Here is an 18,949-nt window from a genome sequence, read left to right on the forward strand (position 1 = left end):
GATTCATGGAAGTTGTACAAAGGTACCCAAAATGACTGTTTCAGAGGAGAAGGAACGTGAGTGTGAGGTTTGCGGCCAAAAATTTCCAGGACTTTACTATTTGCTTATTCACTCTCGGGACCACACGGGAAGTTCATGTAATTGTTGTTGTGGTAAGAAATTTACATGCAACAAAGATTTGATCCGACACCAAAGAACAGTGCACTATGGAGAAAAGCTATATGATTGTGAGGATTGTGGAAAGAAATTTTCTCATATCTCTCATTTAAACACACACAGAAGAATACATTCTGGAAATAAATCATTTGAATGCGAAGTCTGCAGAAAATTTTTTTCTGGAAAAGCATCTTTAATTGCACACAAAAATTTACACACTGGTGAGAAGTTGTATGAATGTGAAGTTTGCGGTAAGAAAGTTGCAAGCATGTCTACTTTGAGTATACACAGGAGAATACACACCGGAGAGAAACCGCACGAATGTGACCTTTGCAATAAAAAGTTTTCAGAAGCCTTTCTATTAAAGAGGCACAGAAGAATGCACACTGGAGAGAAACCATATGAATGTGAGGTTTGCGGCAATAGATTTTCTGATTGCTCTCATTTAAACACACACAGGAGAGTTGTACACAATGGAGAAAAAGCATATGAATGTGAGGTATGCGGTAAAAAATTTTCTCGTAACTTCCATTTATGCAGGCACAGAAAAATGCACACTGGAGAGGAACCGTCTGAATGTGATGTTTGTGGCAAACAATTTTTTGAAAACTCTCATTTGAACATGCACAGAAGATTGCACATTGAAGATGTGACATTGTACGAATGTGATATTTGCAACAAGAAATTTTCATCGACCTCTGATTTAAATTGACATAGAAAGATACACTCTGAAGCAAATAAGTCCGGTGAGAAAATTGTGTGAATTTCAAAGTTTATATCAAAAAAGATTTGATACAAAGATATCTGGCCAGCCACATGTGTTTTTGAGATATTTATTCAAAGGCAACAAAAATTTGTAATGTTAATGCAAGAATGGGAAAATTAAACGTAATGCTGTATGGATACAAAATACAGTACAGTGTAGTTCTAAAAAAAAAAAAAAAAAAATCTGCACCAATTAGAACAAGTTTTGTGTATTGATTTTGTCACTGTTGTTCATTTACAGTATATTTGGCCATCAAAGAACTCTTGATCTTTCAATTCAGCTCTTACTCGGCCTGCAAAAGTAATCCTGGTCACAACATGATACACAAAAGTTTGTGCATTCATTAACATTAAACACAGGGTTGAAAGCATAGAAAATGAAAGACAACATCATATTATATAACTTACCAAAAATATAGGTTCTTTTATTTCGTGAGAAAATAAATGAGCTGTTGTGTGCAAGAGTGGTGTACTTGAAAATTGACTTACATAATTCGTGCAATCCGCACCATAAAAAGAGTAGCTCAATCAAATACCACAATTGTCACCTGCTCAAATATTTAGACATATTCAATAGTACTAAGTTGACTGAAGAAAAAGAAAAAATAATATTTTATTCAATCACTCAAAATTACAGAAACTTCCCATGGAGGACTACATTGGCATACGCAAAGAGGGGTTGGGGTTCTAAACCCCCCCCCCCTCCTTTCCCCAAAAAATTTCTACAGAGGCCCATTAATTATTAATCTTGAAAGTCTATTTTTGACTTAACCACTCTTGCGCACAACAGCTCAAGTGTAATCTAAAAAATGAACATATAAATAAACCAATAATATAAATAGTAGTTTATTCATTTTAGGCTTCTGAATATCTTAGACTTAGAATATACGACTTAGTTTTCATATTTGGTAGGTTTTTTGCAGTATAACCTGTTACTTTGACGCCTCTATATTATGGACACCTCCCTATATTGAATTGTTTTGAATGGAACTGCTATAATCCTCAAAACAACCCGGTACGTCTGGATAACATGGCTGCCTTATGTGGGAAAACAAAATTTTGTTAGCTCTGTTTTAGTTTCCAAACCAATCATTTTAGTTAACTTATGAATAAGTTTTAGGTTATCGTTCATGGTTTTTCATTTTTATAGCTCTTAACTGTTTGAAAAGTAAAAAAAAAATCACATGTGGGATGGCTGTGGGGAGAATTTTGTCCTCTCATCTTCCCTAAATACTAACAAAGATATTAGTTTCTGGGATGTATCTGCTTACTTCACCGCACACAGACTCCGGTCATATATCACCCCCAGGCTCGGTAGGTAAAGAGCTTGCTTCTCTGACGTTTTATGCCCGGATTCGAACCCACAGACCTTCATGGTAACCTTCGTAGTGGAAGACAAGCATCTTACCACTGCTCCATTTGGGCACGGGGGGGGGGGGGGGGAGAGTATGTATCTGCTGGTACCTCAACTGTACATGAATCAAATTTGTTGTCAAAAGCCTATATATGAAGAGATTAAAGAAACCTTGAACTTTTAAAATTTCTTCCATGTAACATAACATAATTTGACGCTCAATTGTAACATGATTGACATTGTCAACAAACATGCAGTGCTAATGACTTAAATTTCTCTACATCTGAGATTTACTTGGGAAAGGCCTGAATAAAAGATCCCATATGCACATGCTCAGTTTATGTTGAACCAAGTCAGGGTTTTATGTGATAATAAATTTTCATACTGTATCTGTATTCAATAGACCTGAGTAAATTGATGTTTTTATTTTGAAAATTTATTAATACATATCAGAATTGGTATAGATTACTAATCAGGTTTTTTTGTGACCATAGTTAAAAGACCACTTTGCTTTCTTTCAAACCAAGCACCACTCAGATCTATCGTCACAGCAATTTATTACTTAGTGAATTGTGCCGGAAGTATAAGTGTGTGTACCTAACAGTCTGAGTGCGTATCTAGTATAGTGTCTCATTTTCTCAGTGATACCATCTATATTTCAGAAGTAAAGTGAGTAAAGTGTAATGATTGAATATTTGTACCGTTTGCATGCCTGTTGCTCTCTGTGACGAGACTTAAAATCGGCTCGCATTTGAGCCTCTAAGTTGCGAACCACAAAAAACAAACTTCAGCCAACCACCACTGTGGCACCGGTAGGGTTCGGACTTGGGACCTTATATGAGTCTGTCACTATGACCACTCAACCACCACAGCGGCGATAATGATTGCTTTTGGAAAAAACATTCATGCCAATGTCAAACCTGACACTCTTTTCAAAAAGTATATAGTTTTCAAGAGATGTACTTTTGTAGAATTAAAAACCAGTGATACCTTGGCTAACGAAGATAGTTCATTTTGGAATCGCATTCGTTAGCTGAAACATGATTTTCATAGGTCTCAATGGAAAATTGTTTAATTCGTTCCTGAAATGGTTCTAAATTTAAGGAGATAAGTTTTTTAACCTCTTCACTCCTGAGGTACACGTATGTATCTTCATTTTTAATGGTTTTATGTAATGATTCCTTTTTTTTAAGTTAAGACCTGAGGTGCACATAGGTGTACCTAACCCAAATGGTAAAGATATCAATCCGAATTAATTAATAAATTTTTAAAGGACATTTTGGCATACAATAAACGGAAATCTATATGCAAAAAATTTTTATAGCCAGTTTCGGTTTTAAGAGGGTATAAACATCAAGGAGCAGTGCTATAAAAAGCCAAAAACTGACCAAAGGTTAGAATGAACAGCTCCAAAATTGTATAAATGAGAATTTATAGGAAGATGAAGTACAGATCTTTTTTCATTTTACACTATGTACACAACCAACATCCAGTTGTTGGCAAATACCAGTCGAGTTTGTAGGTGTCACTATTCGTTTGTGATTTGGTCTGCTCATGTCTGAAACATGAAGATGGGGAAAAAATAAGTTCTTGAAATGCCCAGACTGTTCAGTTTGATGCTAAGAATCTTGCACTGAAAGAATGCATGTACTTAAAACATGGGTTCCCCTTTTTTCAATTCATTCTTTATCATTAACCTTTCAGCGGCCGAGAACATTGGTTTTAATAATTAGAAAAAAGTATTTTTCTTACATGAAAGTACTTAATTTTTCCCCATGAATTCATGAGATTCCAAACTCAATTTACAAAACAAAAATTTCATTCATTTCAGCTTTTATGCCATAAATTTAGTTTTTTAAAATTGCTTATTTTTAAGGAAGAATAAATTTTTCTTTTGTTTTGATTTTTTAATGTCTCTATGGACATGGGCAAGTCCAGAACACATGCAAGAATTTTTTTTCCAACTAAAGGACCAGAAGAAGAAATAACAAAGAAATTTATAAAGTCAATTCAAATCTTAATTCGGCCAGTAAAAGGTTAATCTATCATTTTATATGAAATGGCTAACAGACTTTCAAAGAGGAAAGTGGAAGTACATCTGGAAAAAAATTCTGATGTGGACATGAATTAATCAAGCTCAGGTGACAGTAATTGTGATGTCTGTGATGAATGGTGAAAAAATTCAGTTCACAACAAGGTTGTTATGGTCAGCACGTGCATCAATATCAACAAAAATGTTTGTTAGCCGAATCCATATTCATTAGCTGAGGCAGAAAAATCATGAAAAAATCTTTGTTAGCTGAAAAATGTGTAATCTGAGGCATTCATTAGCCGAGGTATCACTGTACTTCAAAGCTGGTGAAGGGGAAGTTTGCATCCATTCATGAATGGATTTGAATTTACTAGTTATGATGATGATGATCGTTTTTGTTTCCTCTGCAGGCACTTCGGGATCCCTTTCAGTCTGATCATGAGAAACAATGGACAAGTGGATGCATACAATAGCTGTTATGATAATAATATCAGATGATTGGTGTCTGTGATTCATCAAAACTCACACGTCGATGAAATTATGGCGATGGATCCAAAGAGATCTTACAAGTGACAAGTTTAATGTTCATGAAAGAAAACATCTGCAGGGAACAAAAGCGTGGTTTGCTTATACTGTTAACGCACCGTTTGTTTTATACTATCTTAAGAGAATATATAACGAAGTGAAGCCAGTTGTGAATAGTATGTTCCTAATCTAATAATTTCATCAAGCTTCTGAGTTAGGTCAAAAAGAAGAAACGGCATATTACTGTCCTCATTGAAGTGAAAAATTTTCAAATTTGTGTCATTCACATAGTGAGAGGGGCAAACAAGATGACACACTCCGAGGTGAAAAAGTATGTATGTGAAGTTTGCAGCAAAATGTTTTCAACACTTTCTCACTTGATTATTCATTCTAGGATCCACTCTGGAGATACCTATGATTGCAATTGCGGTAAAAAATTTACATGTAACAAAGATTTGAACATTCACAAAAAAACAGTACACTATGGAGAAAAGCTGCATCATTGTGAGGACTGCGGAAAAAGATTCTCTCACCGCTCGTCCTTGAACAGGCACAGAAGAATACATTCTGGAGTTAAACCATTTGAATGTGACATTTGCAGTAAAAGATTTTCTTGCAATGGTTCCTTAACAAAACACAGAAATATACACACTGGTGAGAAAACATATGAATGTGAGGTTTGCTACAAAATATTTTTATCGAATTCCAGTGTACTCGTACACAGAAGGACGCACACCGGAGAAAAGCCACATCAATGTGAGGTTTGCGAGAAAACATTTTTACGTGCATCTCATTTAAATAGGCATAGAAGGATACACACTGGAGAGAGACCATACATATGTGACACTTGTGGTGATAGATTTAAGGATAGCTCTCATTTAGTTAGGCATAGAAGCTCAATACATGAAGGCAAGAAACCACACAAATGTGAGGTTTGTGGTAAAAGATTTCCACGTAATGCCCAATTGAACAAACACAAAAGCATACATACCAGAGTGAAAAGGCACGAAACACCTAAATGTGATGTTTGTGGCAAAATATTTCCTCGCAACTCTCATTTGAACAGGCACAAAAAAATACACACCAGAGAGAAACAGCACAAACCTGATTGTTCTGGCAAAATGGTGTCTTTGAAAACTATGATATAAACATTCATGTGAGAAAATACACTGCTGAGGAGCTGTAAGAATGTGGCATTTGCAGCAAGAAGTATTCAACAGTATCTGACTGAAGATCTCATAGGAAGGTTCACTCTGAAGGGAATTAACCCCTGCTTTGTTTCAAATCAGGGGCAGGGATACGTAGTATCAGTCTTTAAAACGGGTGTAAAAGGTTTGGGGGGGGGGCACAAGGAATTTCTTCCAATGAAATTTCTAATTATCAACCTTCAAAAGCAATTAAATGAACAGAAATTGATTAAAATTTGGGGGGCGCCAGATCAATTTCTTAGAAGTCAAGAATGATTTCAATCTAAAAAAAAGTCCTAAAAAAATGATAAATAATTTCCGACTTTTTTCTGGACTTTACAGTATGTCTTTTAACATACGAAAAAGGTAATGAAATCAGAATATTTTGTGCCATTCATACTCATATTTATCAATCACATATAGAGAATTTAGGTGCTAATACCGATTTTCTAATCGACCTGAGATTTATCAAACTCTGGTTAAAATATCATATAAAAGATATTTTATTTTGATATATATATATATACAGTCAAATCCCGTTATAACGAACTCCAAGAGACCGGAGAAATCACTTCGTAATAATGAAATTTCGTTACAAAGGAATTCCAGATTCTTATATTATTCCTATGTAAACTTGTCTAGTAGGATTATAAAATTCTTCGTTAAAACGGTATTCGACTATATAATTTTTTCTTTTTTTAACGAAAATATTTTACTTTTTTTTAAACTTTTGTCGGCTTAGGGGTGGGTGGCCTATGTCTCTGATTTCAACAACGTACACTGCAAAAATTTCCCGGTCGACTTATAAAAGCGTAGTCCTTCCCTGTGGAATTTGGTTCAACTAAAGGCCCGTTCAGACGGACTAATTAAACGATTGAGTAGTCGCCTAAATTCTGAGTCGTCAAGTACACTGCTCAAAACAATTAGGGGAGCAAGCAAAAAAGTGAAGAAAACCGTGCGAGACAGCCACGTATTGGCATACAATGGATAGTACACGCGTATCAACACGCGCAATACCGAAAAAAGACATAAAAAAATTTGGAATTAAGCTTTAATTCTTTGAAAATATGGAAAAAACATGATTTAGGGCAACAATTTGGTTACATGTAAACGATAAAAAAAAAGTACTGTTTAGACATGATGCATGAGTTTTAATAGGGCGTGTGGTCTCCTCGAACAGCTAAGACTGCTGCACACCTGTTTGCCATGGATGCGATGAGGTTATCGATCAGACTTTGGGGAATACTGTTCCACTCCTCAAGAAGTGCAATCTGCAAGTCTCGGACAGTAACAGGCGGCCTTGGTCGCGCAGCAATGCGTCGTCCAAACATGCTCGATTGGATTCAGGTCAGGAGAGCACGCTGGCCATTCCATACGCTGTATTGTTTCAGCTTTAAGCATGTTCTCCACCAGACGAGCTCTATGCGGTCGGGCATTATCATCCTGGAAAACAAAGGAATCTCCAATGGCTCCAGCGTAAGGGATGACATGAGGTCGCAGTATCTCGTCTGCATACCTTCGGGCCGTCAAAGTGCCATTCCGAATGATATGCAGGTCCGTACGTCCGCCTATGCTGATTCCACCCCATACCATCCAACCAGCTCGTCTGTATTGTGACCTTTCACGAACGAATGCGGGGTTATTTCGAGTGCCCCTGTCCCTCCATACCAGAACACGTCGGGTGTCACACTCCAGACTGAATCGGGACTCGTCTGTAAACAGCACTTGGCTCCAATCATGTTGCTCCCAATCTCGTTGTTCAGCAGCCCGTCTTCTTCGGGCCGCACGGTGGCGTGGGGTCAACGGAATGCAGACCATTGGCCTACGTGCATAGAGCCCTCCCTCATGAAGCCGATTACGTACTGTTTTCCTGGACACCCTTCGTCCTGTTGCCAAGAGCAACCGTCTTTGTAGCTGCGTAGCATTCTCTATTCTGTTTCGACGGGCTGTTAACCGTATATACCGGTCATCAGTTGCTGTAGTGGCACTAGGCTGACCTTGCCCTGGTCGACGTCTAACATTTCCTGTTTCTTGGAATCGATTCCACAGCCTTGCAACAACACTTCTGGCGACTCCAACAGCGTCCGCGACATTACGTTGTGTTTGCCCGGATTCCAGTCTGCCTATAATACGCCATGCCATGGATTCCGGTAAATCACGTTGTTGAGACATCCTCAAGTCACCTTGTCTCAAAAAAAAAAATACTGCGCAATCGAATTTCACAGTTACGGCAGTAAAACAGACGTTTCTGCAACATCCCGATTTCTGCCCTTATCTCCTTTTTCTGGTTTTTGACGTCATGAACTTTGATTTGCATATCAAGTTTTCTTCTTCCGTTTCCTGCTAGGCTTTAAATTATGGATGATTCGTTTTATGTTACTTATCGGTATACATCTTTGCGTAATTTTGTTAAAACCATGTGCTCCCCTAATTGTTTTGAGCAGTGTACTTTAGAATACATGCCGACGGCGAAGCCGTTTGCACAGGTTTAGTTGGCAAGTGGTTAACCCAATTTCGGGTGCATTTGATCTGACAGGCACAGCATGCAAATTTTTTCACCTCTCCACACCGCTACACAACGTTGGTGCTCAATAAGAACCCAAATTTGTATAATAAAGTTCATTTTAATCTACAGTAACGAGCTTAGCAAAAAATAAAATTTTTATGTTGAAAAACAACGTGTGTATACAGAAACTGAACTGAGGCCGGGATTACACTATAAAAGTTTTCTAAAAGTTCGTTTATAAAATTTGAAAAATTCAACTAATAAGATTATCGATTGCATCTGCTCGAATGTAACCTACGAGTTTTATTGGTTGGATTTTTCAAGTTTTAAAAAAGGGATTTTATAAAACTTTTGTAGTGTAAGGCCGGTATGACACTATAAAATTTTGATAAAATCCCTTTTATAAAACTTGAAAAATCTAACCAATAAGGTTATTGGTTACATTCTAGAAAATGAAACTGTTGACCTTATTGGCTGCATTTTTCAAGTTTTATAATAGTACTTTTATCAAACTTTTATAGCGTAATACCGGCCATAGAGGGAAATTCTTTCCCCTCATGGAAGTCAATCAGCTGCCGACGTTGATTTGCATAACGAATGAAGGAATTTTCTTCTCCAACAGTTTGTCCTTGACCTTCATTACAGGAAGTTGTTCAAGAGTTTTGTTCAAACAAGCTCATTGCGCCCGAAGTCGTCGCATTTTTGAAAATATGATGTGCGATCGGTGCTGTACTGGAGAAGTACGAAGTGTAACCCCTTCTGCGAAAATGGACTGAATAGATATTTATACGAACTCGTGCGCGCACATTTTTAAACGATTTTCTTACTAATTTATCTACGGTTTTGGATAGTTGGTCAAAAATTTCATTAAAATTTGTTTGACTAGTTTTACGTCAAATCACGTTTTTTTTTCCAGAAATTTTTTTTCGACATCACTTGGCTGTTATATAAATCAACTTAATTAGGTGTTCATTATGTTTTCTGAGTGTGTGCCCATTAAGCACATTACGCTCGAACTTGGCGCTCAACATGTTGCGCCAGATAAAGGGTGGTCTATTTTTTTCGATTAAGTAGGCTCTCTGCTCATACGCCAGGGTACGTGACCTTGTTTCATCTAATGATCGTCCTTTACGTGATTGCTGACGCTGGGACTGATTTTAGAGCACGAGAGGCTTAAAATTTAGTTTACTACTTAATCGCCCATAACAAGTGTAAACGGGCTTTAACACATCACATGCGGGAGGACTGAGATCTCAGTCCAACATCGTCTGACTAGAATTTATCACTCGTTATTAAATTTTCTTCTGCTGAAAAAAAATGCTGAGTGTGGAATTATTTGCCCCGTTTCGAAAACGGAGGAAAAGAAATGGTGTTCAAATCCTTAGGGATGCAATATCGCGCCAGTGTTGCGCTATTTAAGGAAGGAGGGAAAAACTTTTACCGTTGAAGTTGAAAATCGCCCTCATAAGAAGTGTTGAAGGACAACTTAGCAGGTTCTATTGGATATTGTAATATTTCGGCTTATTCTTCAAATAATTATTAATTGTTTTGATGATTATTCAGTAAAATTTTTAACATATGTATGCAGTCACAATGTAAAATGATCATGTGAATAAAATTTCCCATTTTGTGAATGTTCATCATTCAAAAGGCTTCTAATTTTTAACTAACAACTCTGTTCTACATATTGGAAATTTTATGTATCAACTGATTTGGTTTTATACGAGACACAGTCTATAAGGAAGACCTCACGAGGATGAAGCAAGCTACTCTGCTAATTAATGTGAGTTTTGAGAAAATTAGTATGATTATAAAACTAAGGTCGCACACGGTTTCGGAGTCTCTAAGTTAGAATTATGTCAGCCTCTTATTTCTGGTGTTACAAGAAATAAATGTGCAGCACGTGTTACACCCGTCTTAACGCACGGGCCAACCAGGGCCTATGCGTTAAAACGGCAGTGCAAGCGTAGACTATACATATAAGATTCATCGAAAGACTGGTTATTTGCGTCAACAATCAACTAATAGCTCGTGAATGACAAAGGCCAACCAGATGGCCATATGCATATAGAAACGTCCTCTCCACTTGTCAATACAAGATTCATCGAAAGACTTGTTATTTGTGGAGATGAAGATTACAAGGAAGAAAATTCATCACTGCCCCCACGGGGACTCGAACCCCGGTCTCTCGCTTGCCGGACGAGTGCTCTACCATCTAAGCTATGGAAGCAGATAGATTATTGAGATTATGTCTCAATATAGTGGTATGTAAGGATGTTCTGGGGCCGTTATACACATATTACTAAATAGCACGAAAGCGTGCTACTTTTTAGCATATTCCACCAATAAGCAAATGATTAGAGCGTGTATTGCGAAATAAGCAAACTCGTTGAAGAGCACGCTACTGAATCGCACGACGGTCTATTTTTCGGTGCTTGATAGTATGCGGTTAGAGGAAAAAAGTTGAAAAATAAAAAACTCGAATTTATTATTTTTCATAGGAACATCGAGTGCTTATTGAGTTTCGTCTGTACGGTAAAAAGTGTTCGAAAGATTTTGTTCATTTTTTGGGGAGGAATAATAAGGTAGGAAAGTATACACATAAACTTTTTGTGAAAATGTGGAGCCAGAGCACATAGCCCCCTCCAAAAAAAAATTTCGCGTTATTCATCAATAGAGACAAATTTTGCAAAAAAAAATTAAATACTCTTAAATTTCACGTTTATTGGTGAAAATATTTTTCAAATTAAAAGTTTTGAATTCATTCGCAAAAGTGAATTTCAAGTTTAAGGACTAGGTTAATTGCAAAAGTACTGTAATTAGTAGAAAAATCGATAGAGTTCAAGTGCTCTGAAAAATGACTACATATTTTGACTTCAGAATGTATAAATTATCGAGATTCGCGGAAAAATGATGAAAAAATCAAGTTTTCACATTCATTCATAAAGACACATTTCGGATTTATCAGTTCTATTTCTTAAGTACGAAAAATTGCATTTACACATGAAATATTGAGTGAGGCACACACAAAACAGCATATATGAAAAATATGCCTATAACAAGCAACCCTCTGGCTATGCTAAGTCCCGGCAAATGTATACGCACGGCGATCATACTATAACCGAGCACACTACCTCGTAGCAACCGAGCAAGCTTTCTGAGTAGCATGCATATACCACGGGCCTTATATTCATTAGTAAGCATGTTGGATGTGAAACTCCTTTTATGAATAATCCTTGTTTAAAATTATTATTTATAAATAAGTTAAATAAGGGTCATTCATAAAGGAGTTCCACATCCAACATTCGTACCAATGAATATAATCCTTACATACTACTATAATGAGGGGGAGAGATCGGATTTTTTTATGAGTACAGTTTTTCCCCCCGTGTAATTTTATTTTTCTTTCGAACATACATCTGCAAAAATCACAAGGTATTACATTCTAGTGCAAAAAGAGCATCTTAAAAACAAGTATCGAAAGAAAAGCATTTCTGTTTTCCCTTCATTCAACAATATGTGAACTTGTAATGAAAAAATTGTGTGCAATTTGAACAAACGTCAGAAAATTCGTACCGAGAAGATGCCGTATGAATGTGATGTTTGTGGCAAGAGATTCGTGTAACGTTCGAATTTGGTCACTGACAATAGGACTCGTACTGGAGAGAAGCCATTGGAGTGTGACGTTGTAGTAAACGTTTTTTGTCGAGTTCTCACTTAAAATAACAAAAAACTGTTTATTCCTCAAATAAGTACATGGTTGTGAAGTTTCTGCTTGCTGCCATGAGAGACATACCAGACATTCAAGGATTCCAAGCCGGAAAATGTCGAATAAATGAAATTAATTTATGATCTCGTCACGCTGCCAGTTTTTTTTTCTCTCTGTGTGTTTAAAAATATTCTTGGTTTTTTTATCACATTGAGTTTCATTCTTTTTCGCAGGTATTGCAATTATTTTCATCACAATTTGGAGAAATGGTGAAAAAATAAGTTGATGAGAGTTTGAGATACCGCAAGAAGAGAATTGAGTTTCTCGCTTTCAAATACGATTGTCTGGATCCCCTGATTCGAATCAATGGAATCGGTCGAGTCTCTGTTTCATGATGAAAGACGACAAAGTTGTCTACGAAGAGATTTGCAAACAAGTTATTTCGCTCAGAGACACAGTAAAAAGTGAGGAAAAAAAACTTTCTCTGCTGAAATCCTTCATTTTCTCTCTCTCCACAATGGATAAAGATGAATCCGAATCAACCATAAAAGAAGGGGTTTACGTCGATGCTACGATATACAAATGTCATCTTTGTGACAAAAAATTCCCTAGCGTTTCTTCTCTGAATGGTCATCAAAGCATTCATATTAAAGAGACGCTGTGAATGTTAGATTAGTGGAAAGCGATTTCCATTTCCTCTCACCTTCGTGATCACGGGAATATTCACGAAATGGAGAAACCCTACAAATGCTCCGTTTGTGATATGGCATTTAAACGTCAATCTTATCTAGTAAATCACGAAAAGGTTCACACTGAGGAAAGACCTTTTTCATGTGAAGTTTGCAATAAAAGATTCAAGCGACGCTCCGATTTAATGACTCACACAAAAGTTCACTCCTCAGAGAAACTCTTTCGGTGTGAACTTTGTGGAAAATCATTTTCATCAAATACGTCTTTGATAAGGCATAGCAGAACTCACACGCATGAAAGACCTTATACGTGCCCTATTTGTCAGAAAGCATTTTCACACATTTCGAATATGAAAAATCACAAAAGAATTCACACTGGTGAAAAACCTTACGAATGCGACGTCTGTGATAGGCGATTTTCAGAACACGGTCAATTGGACCGCCATAAAAAGATTCATACGAAGGAGGTATGTCATGAACGTCTGAAACCTTATAAATGTCTTATTTGCAAAAAAAAGTTTTCAAAATCCCACAACTTAAAGCAGCACGGGAGGATTCATTCTGGGGAGAAACCTTATGAATGTGATGTTTGCAAACAAAAATTTGCTTATTCAAACTCCTTGAAATTGCACCTCAGGATTCACACTGAAGAAAAGCTTTATGATTGTGAGTATCTCTCTCAATTACCTTACCTTAATAATCAGAATAAGATTCAGAGTGGAAAGAAACCCTTTGAATGCAAAGTTTGCAAACGAGCATTTTCCCACTCAAAGAGCTTGCGGGTTCATGAAAGGACTCATTCCGAAGAAAAGCCCTACAACTGCTCTGTTTGTGACAAATCCTTTTCGCAGTTATCTTACTTCAACAGCCACAGAAAAGTTCATACCAGCGAGAAATCCTTTAAATGTGAAGTTTGCAAAAAATTATTTTCTCATTCAATCCATTTGAAAGTACACCATAGAATTCATTCTGGAGAAAAGCCCTATAAATGCGTTGCTTGTAGCAAATCTTTTTCGCAATTATCTCACCTTGATAGTCACAGTAAGATTCACAGCGGGGAGAAACCCTTTGAATGTGATGTTTGCAAAAAAACATTTTCACAATCAAGCCATTTGAAAGTTCACAAGAGAATTCACTCCGGAGAAAAACCTTACGCCTGCTCTGTTTGTGGCAAGTCTTTCTCTAGTCAATCTAACCTTAATAGTCACAAAAGGATTCACATCGGAGAGAAATCCTTTGAATGTGAAGTGTGCAAAAGAAGATTTCTCTATTCGAATGGTTTAAAAATTCACAAGAGAATTCATTCCGAAGAAAAGCCTTACACATGCGCTGCTTGTGGCAAGTCTTTCTCGCAAGTAAGTAATCTCGCTAGCCATGAAAGGGTTCACACCGGAGAGAAACCCTTTGAATGTGAAGTTTGCAAAAAAACCTTTTCCAGTTTAAGCCATTTGAGTGTCCACAAGAGGATTCATACCGGGGAAAAGCCCTATGATTGCGTTATTTGTGGCAAGTCTTTCTCACAGATGAGTAATCTCCGTAGCCATGAAAGGGTCCACACCAGAGGGGTACACCCTGTGAATGTGACACTTTGCGATTGAGTATTCGGGTTACTACATCAGAAACGACTGGCGCAAGCTTCAGTGTGACGCAGGACCAGAACTGGAGGGGAGGGCACAATTACCTCTAGCGCCAAATTTTAGGAGCGAACAAAAAAGTACTATTATAAAATCATTTAATTTTGCAGTGATGGGGGCGGAAAAATGTTTGCCCCCACACACATAAAATCTAGTTAGTCTTGGTGTGACGTGTAGTGAATGCTCCAAACCAGGCAGATACTCGTCGCTACTTCGAACTTGCCGGTACTGTGACTTCTCATCGATATTCCCTCTAAGCTGCGTACAAAAAGTCACTAAATACATCAATGGTGTTGGTGACATATTGCCTTACAACTCACAGAGAAAAAAGTGGCGGTTAAAAAATGAAGTTAGAGGAAATCGTCACTTCACACGGTGATTTACAGCAAAAACCATGTCGATACTTCACCGGTACTTCGTGCTCGCCATCGTTAGGAGTGAGTATAACGAAGTTGATTGTGATGTGAAACATGCAGTGATGACTCTGAATTAAAGCTCACATATTGTTGCTTTGAATTCATTTATATTCCTTTAGATGGTTTTTTTTTACTTAGGTACAGTAGGACTCCAGTTATCCGAGTTTCGAATAATCTGGGGTACTTTTTATAAATTCATTTTGAAAATTATATTCAGCGTCAAATGACGTGCTACACGCCTAGCAGCGATCAAACATTCGAATGCGGCATTCTCTGAACGAACTCGTTCAGATAATGCCGCAACGTGTTTAAAGAGCTCGTGAAGGTTTCCCTTTCAAAAAAGGCAGATATCACTCTTTGCGAAAGTCGCTGGAACGATTAAGGGAGTGGTCGAACACCTACAGATACTACATTAGATTTTATGGGTTGGCTTATGACAAGGGGCGATGAGAATTTAATTTTCAGAAAGGTCAGTTTTAGAAAAATAAATTCAGATAACTCTTCTGGCGCGACAGACATCTTGAGTTTACTGCTTGCTAGCACCTTGGTGCTCCCTGAAGCATTTAAGAGTGCTCGTTACAGAAAACATTGAGAACTATTTTTGAAAACACTGTGTAATCATCACCACCTAGAGATAGAAGGCCTTCGCACTCTGCTTGTGACGTCAAGTAAGTAGTCCATTTTCCCTCAGAATATTCAGGGGGAAAAAATTCCCTGGTCGTACCAGTATCATCGTTGGGAGGAAAAGAAATGATCGTTCTCAGAATTGGCGATTTCTATGCGGTATTTGTGAGTCAATCAGGTATATTCTACGCCAAAATAAGAAACGAAATAGGATGCTGTGTTTCAAAATGTGGCAAACTTGCTAGGTAGTCTGAATGACGTTTATGGCAAACAGTGCAGAGGCCTTCTATCTCTAGGTGGTGATGGTGTAATCCTCGAAATGTTAATACGTTGCAGTGTTTTCACGTATCTTTAACACGTAACTTTGGTCATTCTATACTACTATACGAAAATAGCTTTTGTGTTAACGTAATTTCTACAATTTATGGCAATATTTCATTTAACGCCAAACTTCTACTAGGTGTGGATTATATAGGAGGTTTTGGTTACCCGAATAAGGTCCGGTCCACATTAGCTTACAGATCTGCCAACCTCTGAAGAAAAAAAAACCAAATTCATCCATAAAACGCGTAACACGGCACGTTTTCCAATTCACAGGAAAAAAGGGGGGAGGAACTGTATACTAAAAATTAATCAGGAAGCTATATAATTACAATCAAAAATTAATTGCCGCATGATTAAAGAAGGTGTGATTTATTTTAAAAAATAAGAAAACCTTCTCAGGAAGAGAACAGCTCACGCACACAGTAACGCAAAAATCGTTTGTGTCTCTATTTTGACATTTTTGCGCTCCGGTAATGTATTATCTAAAGTGAAATATGATTTCACTCACTGGGACACCGATCACGTGAAATCATCAGAATAATTGGAATTCATTAGATTGATGCTAGAGGGTTGAAAATCAACCGATAATCGTAACTCAAAATTAGACATTCTAGTCACCGGAATGATCAACATTAATAGAACTATGTATATCAAGTGCAAAATTACTTTTAGTCGAAAATTCCCGACCTTGAATAACTCAAAAAAAAATTTTTTTTTATAAATTTGAACATAAATGTCGATCAACAGACCATCGATTTGTAACGCTGACCAGTTTGCGACGTAGGCAGGAAAACGTCAATATTAGCGATTCGTTAACAAATTTTATTTTCAGAAGCGAAAGCGTATAATCGCAACGGTTGGCATGTATGAGCTTGGCTAATTTGGGTCCTACTGCACTTATTTCCTACTTTATACATCACTTTTTTTTTTGGTGAATTTCGGTTATTCTTTTTACTTCCCTAATCTAACCGCACTTTCACTTAAAAGTAAGTTTCACGGAGGAAACGGACGTAACAATAATGGCATTGATAAGAGGTGTTCAGAGTGTGTGAACCCTTTCACTTACAAGCTATTGGCAAAAATTTCGCAGCTCTATTTGACGAATCAGCGATAAATATGACAATCTTGTTATAATCTGACTGCACGTTAGAAAAGGAAAATAATGAAAAAAACAAATGAAAGGAAAACAGTACAAATACAACGCCACAACAGGCAAATTGCCCAACGAGGTGGCTGAATTAAGAACATCATGGATCCCCGAGCCATTTTTTGGAGGCCCTACCTACTACTGCTACACCACACATGCACCCCCCCCCCAACGAATCGGTACATGCGGGAATGTGCGTGTACGTGTAGTGCAACCTGGCGTAAAGTTTGTTTTCTGTGTAATGCTTGTTATGTGTAGTGCTGTCCTCTGCCCCCAGTTTTACTAACTATGAGTGAAGTGTTATGGTTGAATGATTTACCGTTGTAGGACTGTTGCTCTCTGTGGCGAGACTTTTTAACGGGGAGATCGGCTCGCATTTGCGCCTTGAAGTTGGAAACCACAGAAAACCAACTTCAGCCGACCACCACTGTGGGGTTCGAACCCGGATCCTCGCATCACGAGTCCGGCACTATAACCACTCGACCACCACAGCGGCCAAAAGTACAGTAGATAAGAATTAAATTTCTCTTTTTACCCTCACCCTACCAGTTCTCTTTTGCAGGGGTCAGCACGGATCATGGATTCAAAATTAGTGAAAATAGTGACCAAAATGTTTGAAAAAGTGACCAAATAGTGACCGAAATGTTTAAAAGTGACCAAATAGTAACCGAAATATTTTTAGAGAGAGAGACCAAATGGACAATGAATTTTTATTACCAAATTGAATGAATTGAAATTGAATTTAGTTTTACCTTTTCATTTCAATAGAACTCATTGAAATTGCTTTTTTTACATAATAGATAGAAATAATTAAATCAAACTCAAACGCATTCTGCTAACCAGAAAAGTTTTGAATAACTTATCAAATTTATCAACAACTATGTGTGAGAGAATAACTACATTACATCCTTTTTAAGTAACAGCAGCAATGCCTTCCCCCATGTTGCTTTCCACAACCCATCTTAAAATCAATTTAAGCAGGAAAAACTTCAAAGCGGGAAAAATTTTTCCCATTCAAAGAAGGGAGAAAAATGAAATAACACAAAATTTGATGAGAGAATTTGTCCCATCTACATTCCAGTGGATTTTTCATTCATGTTATGCTATGAATGACAGTATACAAAATGTACTCAAACTTTTTTTAACTAGTACAAATTTGATTTACATACCTAGGTTTGTATAATATGTTCCAACAAATTTTAAGAAATTTACTTAATGATTAAAAACCATAAAATTAAATTTTTAACATTTTAAATTATTAAATTAAAAAATTACTTAAATTACTGAATTATAAATTATTTAAATTATTAAATTGAATAAAGTATTCAAATTATTAAATTAACTAAATTATTTTAATTATTACATGTTGAGGGAGGGGCAATCCACCCTCCCCCCAGCGTCAATGGCAGAGCCTACTGATGTATACATATATATGATGTATATCAATTGTCATCGTGCCACACCCCTAAGACCTTAAAGTATCAGGCGGGGGCACCAAAATAATACTGTCCTTGGTTGAGGGAAAAAATAAACCAGTTTTGAAATTTGTAAAAATATATATTTTTCCTTTTTTTAAACACAACATACACCCCTGCAAAAAAAAAAAACCACATTTACTCCTTTACCCAGAAACACAGGGGTGGGAAGTGACAAAGTCCATTTCGGAGCAGCTTTGAAGCAGCAAAATTCAGGATTCTGAGCAGTTTTGGAGCAGCAAATTCAGGATTTGGAACAGCAAAATATAGGATTCGGATCAGTTTTGGAGCAGCAAAATATAGGATTTGGAGCAGATATTTATAAATTGGAGCAGGGAAATTAACAAGAATATTTTCGTTAACCCTGACCCCCTTTTCAAAATAGAATAACTGCAGTGTCTTTTGT

At 37.0% G+C, this 18,949-nt stretch overlaps 2 protein-coding genes and 1 non-coding gene across 3 annotated transcripts in view; 2 read left to right on the top strand and 1 right to left on the bottom strand.

The window, feature by feature from the left end:
- The window catches only part of LOC149068283 (uncharacterized), a 64,194-nt gene that overhangs the window by 10,320 nt on the left and 34,925 nt on the right, over nt 1-18,949 (top strand). The window lies entirely within an intron of this gene.
- The window catches only part of LOC149068284 (uncharacterized), a 36,377-nt gene that overhangs the window by 2,932 nt on the left and 14,496 nt on the right, over nt 1-18,949 (top strand). The gene's annotated exons all lie outside the window — the stretch shown is intronic.
- On the bottom strand, nt 10,684-10,755 carry TRNAA-GGC (transfer RNA alanine (anticodon GGC)). Its single transcript has one exon. It is a non-coding gene; the product is annotated as a tRNA-Ala (tRNA).

This window comes from Pholcus phalangioides, unplaced genomic scaffold, assembly GCF_987345545.1.
Source record: "Pholcus phalangioides strain wild (caught in Gottingen) unplaced genomic scaffold, Ppha-v1.0 ptg000027l_1, whole genome shotgun sequence".
NCBI classification, from domain to species: domain Eukaryota; kingdom Metazoa; phylum Arthropoda; class Arachnida; order Araneae; family Pholcidae; genus Pholcus; species Pholcus phalangioides.